The sequence below is a fragment of the Hypanus sabinus genome, chromosome 4, assembly GCF_030144855.1.
Source record: "Hypanus sabinus isolate sHypSab1 chromosome 4, sHypSab1.hap1, whole genome shotgun sequence".
NCBI classification, from domain to species: Eukaryota; Metazoa; Chordata; class Chondrichthyes; order Myliobatiformes; family Dasyatidae; genus Hypanus; species Hypanus sabinus.
This window is the reverse complement of record NC_082709.1, coordinates 1,233,716-1,252,359: the sequence shown is the minus strand read 5'-3', so window position 1 is coordinate 1,252,359 and position 18,644 is coordinate 1,233,716. Positions and strand designations below refer to the sequence as shown.

General features: G+C 41.2%; 1 protein-coding gene across 10 annotated transcripts in view; it reads left to right on the top strand.

The window, feature by feature from the left end:
* Positions 1-18,644, top strand: part of acmsd (aminocarboxymuconate semialdehyde decarboxylase) — a 169,522-nt gene that overhangs the window by 15,636 nt on the left and 135,242 nt on the right. For 6 of the 10 annotated variants that reach the window (XR_009511534.1, XM_059966279.1, XM_059966275.1 and 3 more), the window contains exon 2: positions 3,733-3,859. The exons of the other annotated variants lie outside the window; for them this stretch is intronic. The gene's annotated coding sequence lies outside the window, so the exon portion shown is untranslated. The remainder of the gene's footprint in view (positions 1-3,732; positions 3,860-18,644) is intronic. 10 annotated transcript variants of the gene reach the window in all.

Sequence of the window (18,644 nt, the reverse complement as noted above, 5' to 3'; positions counted from 1 at the left end):
TTTACAAAAACAATGTAGTGCCATACAGTACTTTTTCTACTGGGAGCTAGTGTCCACTGTATATTTTGTTTCACGTCATAATAATATCTAATTTGTAGCATCATTACTCTGTGGGATTTATTGATGTTCACAGGGAATGGTCGACAGATAGCAGAGTGTTTCAAGAAGAGAAAGCTCACTAAATCTTTCAAAACATTCACGTTTAAACGTTATGCAAACGCTCACGTTCTGTGACTTAAACTTAAAGTTGTGATCTTTTCAGGAATTGCTTCTCGCTGACGCTGCGCTTGAAAACAAATCTGCATACAGACCTAAACATGAAACTATGGTATACAGTACTATGCAGAAGTCTTGGGAACATATGTAGTGCCTATAAAAAATATTCCCCCTTCCCCACCCCCAGAAGTTTCCATGTTTTATTATTTTATGACAATGAATCAGTAAATTTAATTTGGCTTTTTTTTTTACACTGATCAACAGAAAAAGACTCTTTCCTCTCAAAGGGAAGACAAATCTCTACAAGGTGATCTAAATTAATTACAAATGTAAATTACAAAATAATTGATTGCATAGTTATTCACCCCATTAATAAGACACACCAAATCATCACTGGTGTAGCCAATTGGTTTTAATTAGTTAAATGGAGATAACCTGTGTGCAGTCAAGGTGCTTCAACTGATTGGAGTAAAAATACACCTGTATTTAGAAGGTTCAGCTGTTGACATGTGCTTGGATCACCTTTGGCTGAACTTCTGGCTGCAGCTGGCTCAAGATTTTATCTTGGCTGGAGGAATGGCAGATGGTGCTACTGGCTGTGAATGGTGTGGGGATGTTGGGAAATGGTGTAGATTCATGAACGGGGGAGGATCTGGAATAGGAACCACAAATGGAGGTTTGCAGTGAGGGTGGGTTGGTGGGAGGAAGTTGAATCCAGATCTGGAAAATGGAAAGAGAAATATAGTATTGGAATGATTTCAAGTGATGGAGAGGAAAGGTTAGATATTTTGGAAAAAAAGACTTCAAGGTATTGTTCAGATTTGATCTGGAACAGCCACCCTCTATCAATCCCATTAAATTAACCACAGAGTTAAAGTTCCCCATAGGGTATATAGATTGTGCTCCTACTTTAAGAGGAAGGAAGGTGTTAATTGTTCATAAGGATAAAAAGTAGTGTGAGAAAGCATTGTGCTTGAAGATTTTAATTGGCAAAAATATGGTATCTATATTGCCTAATGAAAATGGGGCATTATAATGGGTATTCTGGTGGAGGTCTCAATAGAAGAGGTTAAATCTCATTTATTGGGAGGCAAAGTTATGGAGGTAAAGAGATTGCAAGTTGTCAGAATTGGAGCATGGAAATTTACTGCACATTACAGGCCCTTTGGTCCAAATGTTGCGCTGACCTTGTAACTTACTCTAGAGACTGCCTAGAATTTCCCTACCGCATAGCCCTCTATTTTTCTAAGCTCCATGTACCAGTCTAAGAGGCTTTTAAAAGACCCTATCATATCTGCTGCCACTGGCAGTACATTCCATGCTCCAACCACTCTGTGTGGAAAAACTTGCCCCTGACATCCCCTCAATACCTATTTCCAAGCACCTTGAAACTATACCCATTTGTGTTAGCTATTTCAGTCCTGGGAAAAAGCCTCTGGCTATCCACTTGATCAATGCCCCTCATCATCTCATACATCTCTATTAGGTCACCTCTCACTCTCCATCGCTTCAAGGAGAAAAGGCCAAGTATGCTCAACCTATTCTCATTAGGCATGCTCTCCAATCCAGGCAACATCCTTGTAAATCTCTTCAGCACTCTCCCCATAGTATTCATATTCTTCCTGTAGTGAGGTGACCAGAAATGAACACAGCACTCCAAGTTGGGTCTGACCAAGGTCTTGTATAGCTGTAACATTACCTCATGGCTCTCAAACTCAATCCCATGGTTGGTGAATGCCAACACACCAAATGCCTTCTTAACACTGTCAACCTGCACAGCAGCTTTGAGTGTCCTATTGAAACAGACCCCAAGATCTCTCAGATCCTCCACACTTCCAAGAGTCTTGCCATTTATATTATATTCTAAGTGAATACCCTGATGCATTGGAAGCCAGCTGTAGCAATGACAGTATTAGTGATGTGGAGTTTTCTTTGCGTGAATTTGTGTGAAAGCTATTAATAGTACAGGTCAGCAGTTCCAGTAAAGGACGCTATATGTAATTATATGTTTAAATGTGTGGCCAACAACACTCAAGATAATATTAAGATTTTTGAATCATATTTGGAACTTAGGCCATTTTCCATCCTCATGGAAAATGGCAGTAGTAATGCCTGTTCTAAAACCTGTTCAGATCCTTCTAGTTATAGACCAATGTCATTAATGACTCATTTGTGTAAACTTACGGAACATATAGTAATAAAGCAGTTGAATTGTATTTTGTAAAAAAGAGGTTATAGTGTTTTATCAGAGCAGATTTTGGAAGGATAGAACAACATTGGATTCAGTTTTAAGTTTGGAAGATGATATTAAGAAAGCACAGGGAAATAAACATGTTGTACAGCATTCTTTTGATATAGAAAAAACATGTGATATAATGTTAAGGAGGGAGGGTCTTTTGATTAAATTATGGAAATTAGGAGCAGGAGGAGGGTGATATAACTTTTTTCTGAGTTTCTTATTTGGATGGTCTATGCAGGTAGGGGTAGGAGAGGTATATTCAGGCTTCTATGAGATAGAGAATGGAACTCCACAAGGCAGTATTTGTTGCACTTTATTGCTTAATATTATAATTAATGATATTTTCTGAGATGGGTACCGGGTCAAACAATGGGCAAACAGATGGGGTTTTAAGCTTTACATAGCATTCAATTTGAAATTGTATAGTCAAACTCTTGAAGAAGTGTCAGTGGTAGATTTCTTGGCATGTAGCTGGCTAATAAGCTGACATTGAAGCACCTTATCAGTAAGATAATTGACCAATTTAAAGGGGCATTAAATATCCTTGGGTGTCTATGTGGGTATTCTTGGGGTACTACACAAAAATCTCTAACTTTGTATATTTGTTTAATTAGACCAGTACTTGATCACAGTTGTGTGGCTTATGGATATTTGGATGTGATACAAGCACAGGCTTTAAGATTGTGTTGTGGTGCAGTAAGGCCGTCTCCTGTTTCAGCTTTACTGGTTGAAATGCATAATTGTCCTTACAGTTGCAAAGGGTTAAGTAGTTGTTAACATACTGGGAGGGTATACTTGAGGGAGCACCCTGTTACAAGTGTGTTGGAAAACTGTTGGGAACATCACAAGAAGAGTGTTTTTTAGTTTTGGGTGTCTGGATTCTCATCACTCTAGGAATATGGGTTTGCTGGATTATGTAATTTGTCTCACTGTAGCTTTTTCGGTAACCTCACCATGATTTTTTCCAATGACTTTAGATGATTTTGGATTCCATGATTTAATGAAATCCAAGGATCCTGATATGCCTGAGAGTCTGCTAATTTTTCAGTATGTTAAGGAAAATTATTGTGATATGTTAAAACTGATGGATCAAAAGATAATTTTAATGGGGAATGTCAGTGTGGCTGTTTTTGTGCCCGAATTACAGGTAACAATAAAGAAATGCCTTACTAGCTATTTATTAATGTATAGTGCAGAACTGGTTGCCATCTGTGGTGAACTACATATACCTGTCTGGACACGCTCCCTGCTGACTGCTCCTGTGGCTCCTCCCACAGACCCCTGTATAAAGGCGATTGGAGGCACAGCCCTGGCCTCAGTCTCCAGGATGTGGTATGCTGGTCAACCTCCGCTTGTTCCTTCTTCCAGTCAATAAAAGCCGATATCTCGCCTTTACGTCTCAGAGTGAGTTATTGATGGTGCTTCAATATCATTTTGGGCTTTTGGGTGGAGGAAATCTGTTCTTGCAAAGTTACAATTTGTTGAAATTCTTTTTGAGTTTCGACTAGTCTTAAGAAAGGTTGTTTGAGCAGTAGGTCTGATTTACAGTTGGAATCTCTTCAAACTTTATTTCATATTCAAAGTATTGGTCTACATGTCCTCTTCTTATGGATTCCTGCACAGAGGTGCTGAGGGGAATGAGCGGGTTCATTGTTTGGCCAAAAAGCTGTTAAAATTTCATCTGTGGATATCAATCTTCCACTTAGCAAATCAGAAGCTAAGGGGTTGCAGGGCTAAGAATTGGGGAATTATGGTTGAGACCTGTGGGATACTGGGCATAAGGGCACCTTTACAGAATACATAAAACTGTTGGATTAATGGAAGAAGAGAGTAAGACAAGAAGGGAAGGAATTATATTGATTTAATTTAGAATTGGGCATATTAGGCTTGATTATTCCTTGTACCTTGTTGGAAAACATCACTCTGGGGTATGTAGGTTTTGTCTTCACTATGAAACAGTTGAACACATTGTTTTACAATGTGAATCATACAAGGTTGAATGAAATCAACTGAAGGCTGCACTACTAGCTTTGGGGGTTGACAGTTTTCATTTAAAAACTAAGTTATGCAAGTGACTTTAATTTAATTTACAATATTGTCTTTCATTATTTAAAATCTATAGGGCTTTTAGGGGTAACAGTTTTCAGTAGATAAAGAACTATAAGACCATAAAATATAGGAGCAGGAGTAGGCCATTCGGCCTATCGAGTCTGCTCCGTCGTTAAATCGTGGGCTAATCCAATTCTTCCAGTCATCCCCATTCCCCATAGCTTTTAATGCCCTGGCTAATCAAGAAACTATTTCTGCCTTAAATACACCCAATAACTTGGTCTCCACAGCCAATCATGGTAACAAATTGCACAGATTTACCACTCTCTGACTAAAGTAATTTCAACGTATTTCTGTTCTAAATGGACGTCCTTCAATCCTGAAGTCGTGCCCTCTTGTCCTGGAGTCCCTTACCATGAGAAATAACTTTGCCATATCTAATCTGTTCAGGCCTTTTAACATTCATTATGCTTCTATGAGAGTCCCCCATCATTCTCCTGAACTCCAGGGAGTACAGCCCAAGAGCTGCCGGATGTTCTTCGTATGGTAACTCTTTCATTCCTGGAGTCATTCTCATGAATCTTCTCTGTACCCTCTCCAATGTTAGTATATCCTTTCTAAAATAAGGAGCCCAAAACAGCACACAATATTCCTAAGTGTGGTCTCTCAAGTGCCTTATAGAGCCTCAACATCACATCCCTGTTCTAATATTCTTTACATCCAGGAATGAATGCCAACATGCATTTATCTTCTTCACCACTGATTCAACCTGGAGGTTACCCTATAGGGTATATCGCACAAGGACTCCCTCCTTCAAGTCGTGTAACAACAAGGAAAATGTTACGGACCTCATATACAAAAGTTTTATTGAATGGTGCAAAATGGAGCAGCACTAAATATGTGGTGTTTACAAGCTATCTAATTACTGTATACAATGACCTGCATGTTTATGTTGTAAAAGGCTGCCTGATTTTATGAAAAGAACAATTGTTTATTTAGTAATTGGGTTGGAGTGGATCTTCCATCTACTCAGATCCACCATCATGACTGCAGATCTCTCCAGCTGGATAATGTGGAAAATTAAGGCAAAGAGAGAAATAAATCAGTAGGAATCAATTAAATGGCTGTAAACATGACTATCTACAAAGTCAATTTGTTAAACATCCTTAAAAATCCTTTCTGAAATAACAATATTTAAATGTAGAATAAACCCAGGTTTAAAATGTATTATAGCCCTTTGAAAATGAATGTCTAATAAATATTGCAATGATCATTGCATACTTGTCAGCTAAATGTAGTTCAGTCTTTTATTGTGGCTAAGTTAACTTGGTGCTGTTAGAGGAATACAGTACTGACATTGGAGAGGTTCAGAGAAGATTCACAAGAATGATTCTAGGAATGAAAGAGCTACTGTATGAGGAACGACTGGCAGCTCTTTGGCTGTATTCCCTGGAGTTCAGGAGAATGAGGGCAAATCTCGTAGAAACATTCCAAACTTTAATAGGCCTGACCAGATTAGACATGGCAAAGTTATTTTCCATGGTAGGGGGTTTTAGAACAAGAGGGCATGACTTCAGAACTGGAGGACATCTATTTAGACAATAGACATTAGGTGCAGAAGTAGACCATTCAACCCTTCGAGTCTGCATCACCATTTTGAGATCATGGTTGATCATCTACTATCAATACCCGATTCCTGCCTTGTCCCCATATCCCTTGATTCCCCTATCCATAAGATACCTATCTAGCTCCTTCTTGAAAGCATCCAGAGAATTGGCCTCCACTGCCTTCTGAGGCAGTGCATTCCAGACCCCCACAACTCTCTGGGAGAAGTTTTTCCTTAACTCTGTCCTAAATGACCTACCCCTTATTCTTAAACCATGCCCTCTGGTACTGGACTCTCCCAGCATCTGGAACATATTTCCTGCCTCTATCTTGTCCAATCCCTTAATAATCTTATATGTTGCAATCAGATCCCCTCTCAATCTCCTTAATTCCAGCGTGTACAAGCCCAGTCTCTGTAACCTCTCTGCGTAAAACAGTCCGGACATCCCAGGAATTAACCTCGTGAATCTATGCTGCACTTCCTCTACAGCCAGGATGTCCTTCCTTAACCCTGGAGACCAAAACTGTACACAATACTCCAGGTGTGATCTCACCAGGGCCCTGTACAAATGCAAAAGGATTTCCTTGCTCTTGTACTCAATTCCCTTTGTAATAAAGACCAACATTCCATTAGCCTTCTTCACTGCCTGCTGCACTTGCTCATTCACCTTCAGTGACTGAACAAGGACTCCTAGATCTCTTTGTATTTCTCCCTTACCTAACTCTACACCGTTCAGATAATAATCTGCCTTCCTGGTCTTACTCCCAAAGTGGATAACCTCACACTTATTCACATTAAACGTCATCTGCCAAGTATCTGCCCACTCACCCAGCCTATCCAAGTCACCCTGAATTCTCCTAACATCCTTTTCACATGTCACACTACCACCCAGCTTAGTATCATCAGCAAACTTGCTGATGTTATTCTCAATGCCTTCATCTAAATCTTTGATGTAAATCATAAACAGCTGTGGTCCCAATACCGAGCCCTGTGGCACCCCACTAGTCACCACCTGCCATTCCGAGAAACACCCATTCACCATTACCCTTTGCATTCGATCTGCCAACCAGTTTTCTATCCATGTCAATGTCTTCCCCCCCAATGCCATGAGCTCTGATTTTACCCACCAATCTCCTATATGGGACCTTATCAAATGCCTTCTGAAAATCGAGGTACACTACATCCACTGGATCTCCCTTGTCTAACTTCCTGGTTACATCCTCGAAAAACTCCAATAGATTAGTCAAGCATGATTTACCCTTGGTAAATCCATGCTGGTTCGGCCCAATCCTATCACTGCTATCCAGATATGCCACTATTTCATCCTTAATAATGGACTCTAGCATCTTCCCCACTACTGATGTTAGGCTGACAGGACAATAGTTTTCTGTTTTCTGCCTCCCACCTTTCTTAAAAAATGGGATAACATTAGCTATTTTCCAATCCTCAGGAACTGATCCTGAATCTAAGGAACATTGGAAAATGATTTCCAGAGCCACCTCCTTTAGTACCCTAGGATGCAGACCAACTGGACCTGGGGATTTGTCAGCCTTCAGTCCCATCAGTCTACTCATCACTGTTTCCTTCCTAATGTCAATCTGTTTCATTTCCTCTGTTACCCTATGTCCTTGATCCATCCATACATCTGGGAGATTGCTTGTGTCTTCCCTAGTGAAGACAGATCTAAAGTACTTATTAAATTCTTCTGCCATTTCTCTATTTCCCATAACAATTTCACCCAATTCATTCTTCAAGGGCCCAACATTGTTCTTAACTATCTTCCTTCTCTTCACATACCTAAAAAAGCTTTTGCTACCTCCTTTATATTCCTGGCTACCTTGCGTTCATACCTCATTTTTTCTCCCCGTATTGCCTTTTTAGTTAAGTTCTGTTGTTCCTTAAAAATTTCCCAATCATCTGTCCTCCCACTCACCTTAGCTCTGTCATACTTGCTTTTTTTTCATGCTATGCAATCTCTGACTTCCTTTGTCAACCACTGTGACCCCATTCCCCCCTTTGAATCCTTCCTTCTCCGGGGGATGAACAGAGATGCAGAGAAATTACTTTAGTCAGAGGGTGGTAAATCTGTGGAATTTGTTACCATGAGCGGCTGTGGAGACCAAGTCATTGGGTGTATTTAAGGCAGAGATTGATAGGTTCTTGATTATGCAGGGCATAATGATTATGGGGTGAAAGCAGGGGAGTGGGGATGACTGGAAGAATTGGATCAGCCCATGATTCAATGGTGGGGCAAGCTCAATGGGCTGAATGGCCTACTTCTGCTCCTTTATGTTATGGTCTTATGGTCGTTACTCTTACACTTGAATCCCATTGCAGTAGAAGCTAAAATCCACTTTGCCTCATAAATGCCTGATGCATCTGCCTTAGCTTTAATTTGTTTTAAAGTACATTCTTTACCAAAGTATGTATACAATATACGACCTTGAGATTAGTCTTCCTGTAGGCAGCCATGAAACAAAGAAAAACCATGGGACCTGTTTACAGAAAACATCGAACGCTGGATGTGTGAAGAAAGAACAAATCGCACAAACAGCAAAAAGCAAGTAATTAACACACAGAATATTAAACATCAAACCGCAGAGTCCCTGAAATGGTCCAGGAGCGACAGCCACCAAGTCAATTCAGTTTAGCACTGTGTTAATGACAGCAGGCCTCGGCCCCAGAGCGAGTTCTGTGCCAAAGCACCTCAATCAAATTGCACAAAAAGCAAAAAAGAGTAACCAGAAAGACATAGAAAATAAACTACAGAGTCCTCCAAAAGTGAGTCACAAAGTAAGATTTAATAGAGTTCCATAATATTATCAATGTGTTTATAAACCATTTTACCAATTCAATACATTGTTTACTGTGTGCTTATCAAATATTTAGTGTGGAAAAGGCACAGCCTAAAGTCTCGGTCAAATGTGGGGGAAAACCCAGCAATATGCTTCTGACACCTTACAAAAAGGCTGACAAGGCCAACATAAGAGGCAGAACTACAAAAGCTGATTAATGAGCCTTTCAGAGTAAGTTTAAGGAAAAGTCACAACCCACTAGAAACCCCTTCACAGAATCATTTCTGGATAAATCCAAATGCTTGATAATTAATTTTCTAATACTTCTAGCTTCTAAAGGATGTGAAGTTCTTCCAGTCAGTGCAACCCTACAGGTCTGCCTAGGTCCGAGACTTGATTTGGCAAGTCCCTTTGAAAATATTGGCCACAGCATACATGATTCAGCCTGCTTAGAAAGAAACATTTTCAAGCAGATTCAGCCAGCAATCCTTTCATCTTGATAGACCTGTAGCTACCAAACCTGTTTTTTTCAGTACTAAATCAATATTGAGACAAAGTTTTACCAACATACAGCAAAGGTTGGGTTCCAAAGTGCATGTCAAACCAGAGACTCATATGGTGTGCTGAAAGTAGATCTTGGCCCAAAGCATCGACTGTTTATTCAGTTTCATAGATACTGCCTGATCTGCTTATTTCCTCCAGCACTTTGTGTGTGTGTTGACTCGTGGTTTGACTTATTTGATGGGACTGACTTTATGATTTTTTAGTTATAACTGTTCATTTCAGATAATACTTATTCTGCTTGTCCAGAAAATGGTTCAGATAAAAGTGAAACATTCTGGCCTGCTGATTTACAATTTGCAGCTCATAAATTGAATGTAATCTCGTGCATGAGAATAGAAGAATATCCACAGAAGATCTGAATAAAATGGTTGACAATATCAGCAGAAATTAAAGCAGCAAACTTGCCTTGCACCAAGTCAAATTCAATGCCAGCTACTCAAGAACTACATTATTGGCACTCAGTTCATGAAACAAAACTGAGCATCAGTTATGTAGTTCTTGAGCAACTGACACATGAGTAAATGCCACAGACAAGTAAGTTATTTATTTACTATAGTCACTATTCAGAAGTCTTCTTTCATATGTATGAGTCTAATAAACAATGGACATTACATTGCATTAGATTACACTCGTGTGGCTCACATCCATCAGTTTGGAGAAGCTTTCTTCATTAACACTCAAAAGGAATTATATTTCAAGGCGTAGGCAAAATTCCTGGCCAGATGCCAGAACTCACCTGACTTCCAACACATCACCCTTCCTGATAGAGTCATAGAAAACTATGCACAGAAATAGGCCCCTCAGTCTCTGTAGTCCATGCTGAAATATTAAGCTGACTAGTTCCATTGGCCTGCACCCAGACCAAAGCCCTCCATACCCCTCCTGTCCAAGTACCAATCCAAATTTCTCTTAAATATTGAATTCAAACCAGTATCCACCGCTTCTGCTGGCAGCTCATTCCACACTCTCGCCAGACTCCAAGTTAAGAAGCCCTCCCTCATATTCCTTTTAAATATTTCACCTTTCATCCTTAACCTAAGACCTTTAATTCTAGTCTCACCCAACCTCAGTGGAAAAGAGCTTTTTGCATTTACTCTATCTATAACTCTCATAATTTCTCACCTCTTTCACCTCTTTCAACTCTCTTTAACTCTCACCTCTTTCAAATCTCCCCTCATTCTTCCACATTCCAAGTAGTAAAGTCCTAGCCAATTCAACCTTTCCCTGTAATTCAGGTCCTCAAGTCCAGGCAATATCCATGTAATTTTCTCTGCTCTCTTTCAATCTTATTGTAGGTAGGTCAGCAGAACATCCTAACTCCTGTACTCAATACATTCATTTATGAAGGCCAATGTGCCAAAAGCTTTCTTTATGAACTATCTTCCATGATGCCACTTCCAAGGAATTATGGATCCATAGTCCCAGATCACTCTGTTCTACCACTCTCCTCAATGCTCTCCCACTCATCGTGTAAGTCCTACCCTTGTTTAGCCTCCCAAACTGCAGCACTTCACACTTGTCTGCATTTTATCTACATGGAGCGTTGTTGCAGGAAAGCAGCATCCATCATCAGGGACACCCAGCACCCAGGACATGCTCTCTTCTCACTGCAGCCATCAGGAAGAAGGTACAGGAGGTTCAGAACTCACACCACCAGACTAAGGAACAGTTATTACCCCTCAGCTATCAGGCCCTTGAACCAAAGGGATTCATTCACTCGCCCCATCACTGAAACTCTCCCACACCTATGGACTCACTTCACAATATTTATTGCTAATTTATTTGTTATTATTATTGCTTTCTCGTTGTATTTGCACAGTTTATTTTCTTTTGCACACTGGTTGAGCACCCAGTTGATGTGGTCTTTCATTGATTCTATTATGGTTATTATTCTATTATGGATTTATTGAGTCTGTCAACAAGAAAATCAATCTCAGGGTTGTATATGGTGACATATATGTACTTTGATAATAAATTTACATTGAACTTTGAATTAAATTCTGTCTGCCATTTTTCCGCCTATATTTTCCAGTTGGTACCTTTAATAGTCTTCCTCACTGTCCACTATATCCTCCTCCTTGGTGTCATACGCAAATTTTCTCATCCTGTTAACCCCATTATCATCCAGATCGTTGTTATAAATAACAAACAACAATGGACCCAGTACTGATCCCTGTAGTTACAGGCCTCCAATCAGAAAGGCAATCAGCTACTACCACGCTCTGGCTTTTCCCACAAAGCCAATGTTTAATCCATATTACTACCTCATCTTGAATGCCAAGTGACTGAACCTTCTTGCAAGACCTTGTCAAGTGCCTTGGTTTATTGGACAGTATGCGAGGGACAATGTACAAGGCTATGTGCAATTCCCTTAAACAACCTTCATAGTTAAAGGTTTAGATGGCATCAGCCTGAACAGAAAGGTAGCTGAAATAAAGCAGCGAGAAAGGTAGGTCTGAGAATGAAGGCAGCGTACAGAATTACTGACTAATACTTCCGCTTACGATCACACACCTCTTTTAAACAGCTTTTCTGGTTTTATGAAGAATTCCAAGTTCACCAGTGTCATGTAAAGTGTCTTGTAGAAATGTAATATAATATTCCTTAGGGAAGCACACAATCCATTTGCATGTGATTTCTGATGCTGTCTGCTCAAGAATTTCCCAGCCCTGGAATAGGGTGTCAGTAATATTGGCTGGAATAAGGAGTGTCCACTATGTCCTGTCAGTAATATTGGCTGGAATAGGGTGTATCCCGATATCCTGTCAGTAATATTGAGTGATAAACTTTGATTATTACTACCTGGAAATAGATTGAAGACGTCAAAGTGAAGGATATCACCCCAGCAAGAAAAACTGTCCATGCTCAGGTGTGTGGCTGCTGTGCTACCTGCAAAAGCTAACAAGCCTCTATCATCAGTGCATTAGAAAACTTTGGATGCCTGGACCTTGACCTTAGAATGTTCTAAATTACATAAATTATGCATTATGTATACAATATTGAATAATTGATCTATATAGTATATATAGATACATAATACTGTTTGTTCATTGAGCAACAATGATAACCACCCCAGTCATCCAGAATTTGGAGGGGCTGGACTGGTCTGTGAGTACACAGATGTCTGGAGTGGCCAATCCACACTCAAAAAGTCACTTGGCAGTGTGGACAAAAGATGGAAGCCACATTATGTAGGTGGTCACTGCCTGGCCAGCTTACATCCCTCTCTGCTACAATTGTCCTTTTCTGCATCATGTGTCAAAGCACCCTTATTTAGAGGGAGGAGTGCCACTCAACCCAATCCTGGCTGCTATGTCTGGTTTGACGCCAATGGCCCTTTGCTGAAGTTTTCAGGTGTCATTACAGTGTTTCCTTTAGCATCGATGGGAACACTTTCTTTTCTGTAATTCACTGAAAAGCAGTCTCTTAGGCAGCCGATAGTCTGGCATACAAGCTGCATACCCTGCCCAGTGTAACTGGGACTGCATCAGGATGGTGTAGATACGGGGCAGGCCTGCCTTGTTAAGTGCCTTAGTGTCAGGGATTAGTTCTTAACAGTTATTGAGGAGATTTCTGAGGCTGACTATGTGCAAATGGTTTTGTTTCTTGGCATGCCATTGGTACACTGTCTATGTTTCACAGCCAGAAAGCAGAGTGGGAAGTATTATGCTTGGTATAAAGTCTGCCGAGGGCCACACTTGCTTTGAAGATCCTGGCATTGACTTCACCATCAATGACGATGTTCTGGGCAGTGTGCTACCATGATACATGAACCTGTTCACTGGGTTGAGTCTTTGACTATTGATTGTGATGATTATCTCAATGTATGATTTCCCTCAAACTGATTTCAATCTTCTTTGTGTCAAAATTGTTAAATGTAACAGAAAATTTGTCAACACAATGCTGCATGTCATCTTTTGAACCAGCATTGAGGGCACAGTCATCAGCAAAATGGAAGTCTCTGATGATATCTGTCATAACCTTAGCTTTTGCTTAGTGCCTCCAGAGGTTGAACAGTTTTTTCTATATTATATATTATGCATTATAAATACTATATTGAATAATTAATCTATCTATATATTTGCAATATATAGCAACAGACAAATCAAGAGCACAATAATGAAATATTATATTACTCCAACTGTGTTGTTGCCAGACCACAGTAGAACAAAGATCTTGTCTGTGCTGACCAAAAGAAGCACATGTTTTGATCTTATTAATTTTGTCTAAGTAATGACATATTCCTTGAAAATTTAGATCTGAAAACAGTTATATTGAAAATCTTTAACAAAGGAATCACTTTATTGAGTCTTTTGAAAGTTATTGGCTTAGAGAAATGGTTATTCAACCATCATGAATAAACTATTTTAATGTCTGGGACACATTCCATGAGCAGTATGCAAGCTTGGCCTTAAGACTGATGAATCACATGTTTCAGTAAAGCCATTTAAAATATTATTCATCCAGAAGTTTTGATTTTCTTAATGTTTGCTATCACAGGCTTTATTGCAAACATTTATATATACATGAGAATGCCACTTGGCCCCTCGAGCTGGTTCAGCTACTTAATAAGATCAAATGCAGAATCAGGTTTATTGTCACTGACACTGTCATGAAATCTATTGTTTTGCAGCAGCAGTACGGTGCACACATAAAGAGATTACTATGTTACAATAAGAAACACATATTTAAAATAAATAGTACAAAAAAGAGTTGGACAATCCATACTTGGGGTGCGTAAAAAGACAGTGATCGAGATCTTAAAAGCAGAGGTTTACAACAGTTTCTCTGAGTTGAGGAGCGACCAGTCAGCAAGAGGTATTGATTAGAAAAGGCCAAGTACAAGCAGAGTGGCCAATCTTTTGAGTGTGTCATTCTTCAGAGTGGCATTGACTCATTAGGCTTGGGTGAGGTACATTGTCTTGTAAGTTGCTCTCTCTGTTCTTATTTGTCCATTCCTTGGAAAAAGACCAGAGGAGGTTCAGAAGACTGATTCTGGGAATGAAGGGGTTAACATATGAGGAGAATTTGGCAGCTTTGGGCCTGTACTCGCTGGAATTTAGAAGAATGCAGGGGGATCTCATTGAAACCTACCGGATGTTGAAAGGACTAGATAAGGTGGATGTGGAGAGAATGTTTCCTATGGTGGGGGTATCCACAACTGGAGGGCACAGCCTCAAAATTGAGGAGCGATCTTTTAGAACAGAGGTAAGGAGGAATTTTTTTAGCAAGAGAATAGTGAATGTTGGAATGTTCTGCCACAGACTGCTGTGGAGACCAAGTCCGTGGGTATATTTAAGGAATGAAATGAAGTTCATAATTTTCTGATCAGTCAGGGCATCAAAGGATATGACAAGAAGGCAGGTGTAACACAAAGAACTTTTTACAGGGGCACAATTGAGAGCAACCTGACTGGCTGCATCACTACCTGGTATGGGAACTGTACCTCCCTGCAGGACTCTGCAGAGAGTGGTGCAGACAGCCCAGCACATCTGTAGTTGTGAACTTCCCACGATTCAGGACATTTACAAGGACAGGTGTGTAAAGAGGGCCTGTAGGATGATTGGGGACCCAAGCCATCAAAAACCATGATCTATTCCAGCTGCTACCATCTGGGAAGCGGTACTGCAGCATAAAAGCCAGGACCAACAGGCTCCAGGACAGCTTCTTCCACCTGGCCATCAGACTGATGAACTCATGTTGATTTGAGTGTACTCTATATTACATTGACTGTTCAATTTATTGTAAATTACTATGATTGCACATTGCACAATTAGATGGAGACGTAACATATAGATTTTTACTCCTCATGTATGTGAAGGATGTAAGAAATAAAGTCAATTCAAATCAAGTATGGGGTTGAGTGGAATCCAAGATCAGCCATGATGGAATGGAGGAGGACTTGATGGGCTGAATGGCCTAATTCTGCTCCTATCTCTTATGGTCTTATGAGGAATTGAGTGTTGTGTTATCAGCAGAAAATACTCCCCTGTCTAATCTTATTTTGGAAGGAAGGTCATTAAATGAGCAGCTGAAGATTGTTGGGTCTTCCAGCTCTGCCCTGAAGAATTGCGAAGGACATCACTACCAGCTCTCAGGCCTACTCCCTCTCAACTGTATGGCATTGGTGGGGAGAGGACAGACCCACCATTGTGAGAAGGTGTCTGGAAAAACAGAAAAAGATAACACTTCATCCTTTTACTTCACTAGTCTAAGCAACAACTCTCCCAATAAGATTCCAGTTCTTCGGAGGAGCAGTTAGCAAGGATAACTGGGCTAGGACTACCTATCACAAATAAGAGAAAATCTGCAGATGCTTGAAATCCAAGCAATACACACAAAGTGCTGGAGGAATTCGGCAGGCCAGGCAACATCTTGTGGTAAAGAATACAATCAACATTTTGGGCAAGAGTGGAGAAAAAAAGATGAGGAGTCAGAGAAAGAAGGTGGGGGAAGGGGAGGAAGAAACACCAGGTGATGGGTGGAACTAGGAGGGTGAAGTAAAGAGCTGGGAAGTTGATTGGTGAAAGATACAAGGCTGGAGAAGGGGGGAATCTGATAGGAGAAGACAGAAGACCATGGAAGAAAGAAAAGGGGTAGGTGCACCAGAGGGAGGTGATGGGCAGGTAAGGAGATAAGGTGAGAGAAAGAAATAGGAACTGGGAATGATGAAGTGGAGGAGAGGTAATTACCAGAAGTTTGAGAAATCGATGTTCATGCCATCAGGTTGGAGGCTACCCAGATAGAATATAAGGTGTTGCTCCTCCAACCCGAGTGTGGCCTCATTGCGACAGTAGAGGAGGAATGGGAAGTGGAATTAAAATGGATAGCCACTAGGAGATCTCACTTCTTCTGGTGGGTGGAGCATGGTGCACAGCAAAGCAAACTGCCAAACTATGCCGGGTCTCACCGATACACAATAGGCCACACCAGGGGTACTGAGTACAGTATATGACCCCAGCACACTCACAGGTGAAGTATTGCCTCACCTGGAAAGACTGTTTCGGGCCTTGAATGGTAGTGAGGAAGGAGGTGAAGGGGCAGGTGTAGCTCTTGTTCCACTTGCAAGGATAAGTGCCAGGAGGGACATCAATGGGGAGGGATGAATGGACAAGGGAGTCACGTAGGGAGCGATCCCTGCTGTAAGCAGGAAGTGAGAGGAAAGGAAAGATGTGTTTGGTGGTGGGATCCGATTGGGAGATGGTAGGAGTTAAGGAGAATTATGTGCTGGACATGAAAGCTGGAGGGGTGGTAGGTGATGACAAGAGGAAACCTATCCCTAGTAGGGTGGCGGAAAGGTGGGGTGAGGGCAGACTTGCGCAAAATGGAAAAGATGCAGTTGAGGGTAGTGTGGTGGAGGAAGGGAAGTCCCTTTGTTTGAAGAAGGAGGATATCTCCTTAGTTCTGGAATTAAAAGCTTTACCCTGAGAGCAGGTGCAGCAGAGACAGAGGAATTGAGAGAAGGGGATGGTGTTTTCACAAGTAACAGGGTGGGAAGAAGTATAGTCCAGGCGGCTGTGAGAATCAGTGGGTTTATAATAGACATCAGTAGTTAAGCTGTCTCCAGAGATAGAGACAGAGAGGGGAGGGAGGTGTCAGAAATGGAACAGGTAAATTTGAAGGCAAGGAGGAAGTTGGAGACGAAGATGAAGTCAACAAGTTCCGTATGTGTGAAGGAAGCAGCACCAATACAGTTGTTAATGTAGCTCAGGGACAGTTGGGGAGTGATACTAATGCAGGCACGGAACATAGACTGTTTCACGTAGCCAACAAAAAGGCAGGCATTACTGGGACCAGTGTGAGGGCCCATGGCTACACATTTTGTTTGAAGGAAGTGGGAGGAGCCAAAGAAGAAATTATTGAGAGCGAGGACAAGAGATGGGGGAGAGTGGTGGTGGAGGGGAACTGGTTGGGTCTGGTTTATAATAGGCATCAGTAGATAAGCTGTCTTCAGAGAAAGACACAAACTACCTATCAAGTGTCATAGATATAGGCAGGGATACTACCCACTAGACTAATATGTAGCTAGGGGGACCTCTGGTGCAACAGATGATATGCTGATGGTAATGGGGCAGGGTTTTCTTCAGACAAGCCTGGCTAAAGTCCATGACTATGATTTGAAATGCATCTGAGTGGGCTGTTTCTTGTTTGGTGATAGCATCATGCAGTATCTCAAGCATTTGGTTATAGTCAGCCACTGGTGCTATGTAAACTACAGTCAGGATTACTGAGACTACAGAGACTCTCTACTGCGACTACTGACTCCCTTCCAAAGGGACAAGTGATGGTCTCCATTGCACGAGGTTCTGGGTGTATCAGACAGCAGTGGCCCCTATCCTCAAATTGGCACAAGTTTCTGGGCATATCAGGCAGCAGTGGCCTCTGCCCTCAAACTGGCACAGGGTGTATGAGACAGCAGTGTCCCTCTGTACTTGTGAGGCATGGAGTGCTTATAGCAGGCTTCTCAAAGCATTGGAATGGTCATCGCTGATTAACTGTACTCTGAAAACTTGAACTGTGATGACATACCTTGATTACTCCACGCACAAGGAGATTTGTGTTCCAGCAGCTGACCCAGTCCTTTGCTCAAGTAGCATTTCCGACTGATCAGCTACAAGGATCAAGTCCATTTTTCACATAACAAAGTCAATGGTGGAACCTCTAAATAACTGTCATCTCTCATTAACTGGACTTTGGCAACTCACACCTGTTCCCTCAATCACAGGATAGAGGGACATCCATTTAAAACAGAAACGCTGAGAAAGGGAGCTGTGGAGGCCAGACCTTTGTGGGTACTTACGGTGGAGATTGGTATGTTCTTGATTGGCCACAGCATCAAAGATTACAGGGAGTAGGCCGGGGAGTGAGGCTTAAGAGTGATCAGTCATGATGGAATGGCGAAGCAGACTCATTGGGCCAAGTGGCCTAATTCTGCTCCTTTGTTTTATGGTCTTCTGGTCTTAATGGTCTAAATTTATTATCAAAGTTTGATGTTGCAGTGTTCACCAAGCTTGGCAATTAACTTGCAGTCATTTCATCATCTGTTGAGGCAACAGCCTCTGTGTGCAGTTGTTAGTGTTGCTCTCTAGAAGTGCTCTCATTTTTAAGCCCCCGTTCACCTGCTTTTATCTTAATTGGCTACTCCTTCAGTTGACCTTTGAATTCTATTGGCTCA